General features: G+C 51.3%; 2 protein-coding genes across 2 annotated transcripts in view; both read left to right on the top strand.

The window, feature by feature from the left end:
- The window catches only part of LOC117943095 (nuclear factor 7, brain-like), a 214,395-nt gene that overhangs the window by 39,717 nt on the left and 173,493 nt on the right, over positions 1 to 1,185 (top strand). The gene's annotated exons all lie outside the window — the stretch shown is intronic.
- LOC117943104 overlaps positions 1 to 1,185 on the top strand; it is a 139,018-nt gene that overhangs the window by 126,037 nt on the left and 11,796 nt on the right. The window lies entirely within an intron of this gene.

Genomic DNA, 1,185 nt, shown 5'->3' with positions numbered 1-1,185 from the left:
CACATGAGGACCCCCCAGGAAAGGAAGACCCAGAGCCCCCTCTGCTGCTGAGGATAAGTTCTTCACATGAGGACCCCCCAGGAAAGGAAGACCCAGAGCCCCCTCTGCTGCTGAGGATAAGTTCCTCTGAGTCTCCAGCCTCTGAAATCACAAGTTCCAGCAGCTCAGATCAGAGAGCAGATGACAGCACACAGAGTTCTAGCAGCAGAACATCTCTAGAGCAACTGGTTAGAGGAGACTGGATCAGGCCTTCATGGTCCACTAGCAGCTAGGAAACCACGGCTGAGGAGAGGAAACAAGGAGAGGAGATTTGGGGGGCGACGGTTTGCACCCGCTGCCCTCAGGCTGGGAGGAGGTAAATAGTTTAGCAGGAGGAGATGAGGTCTATTTTTATCTCAGCAGACAGACGGAGGAGACACACTGGCAGGCTGACACACAGGTTGAAGCATCAGAGAGAGACAGTGACATGGACAGACAGAGACACAGACAGAGAGACACAGGCTCAGAGAGACACAGACCGAAAAAAACACAGACCGACATAGACACAGAGAGACAGACGAAGACTCACAGACAGAGACACAGACAGAGAGACACAGGCTCACAGAGACACAGACAGACGGAGACACGGACTCACAGAGATACAGACCGAGAGACAGACAGACAAAGACCCAGACTCACAGAGACACAGATCGAAAAAAACACAGACAGACACAGACAGACAAAGACCCAGAGAGAGAGAGACACAGATCGAAAAAAACACAGACAGACACAGACAGACAAAGACCCAGAGAGACAGACGAAGACTCACAGACAGAGACACAGACAGACAGGCAGACACAGACAGACAAAGACCCAGAGAGACAGACGAAGACTCACAGACAGAGACACAGACAGACAGGCACACAGACAGACAGAGACACGGACTCACAGAGATACAGACCAAGAGACAGACAGACAAAGACCCAGACTCACAGAGACACAGAGAGACAAAGACACAGAGAGACAGACACAGACAGAAAGATGGGGGGGCTGTATTGTTTGGATGCTAACGTTAGCTCAGAACACCATCCAGCTGACAGCCTTTGTAAGACAGACTGATTCCCTCAGCGCCACGGTAGTCAGGCAGACGCAGTGAAATATTAATGACCTACTGTAGAGAAGGGCTCAACCTCCGCCTTCGTTATC

The sequence above is a fragment of the Etheostoma cragini genome, chromosome 4 (assembly GCF_013103735.1).
Source record: "Etheostoma cragini isolate CJK2018 chromosome 4, CSU_Ecrag_1.0, whole genome shotgun sequence".
Classification (NCBI taxonomy): domain Eukaryota; kingdom Metazoa; phylum Chordata; class Actinopteri; order Perciformes; family Percidae; genus Etheostoma; species Etheostoma cragini.
The sequence above is the reverse complement of the archived record's forward strand: the minus strand, read 5'-3'. Positions and strand labels throughout refer to the sequence as shown.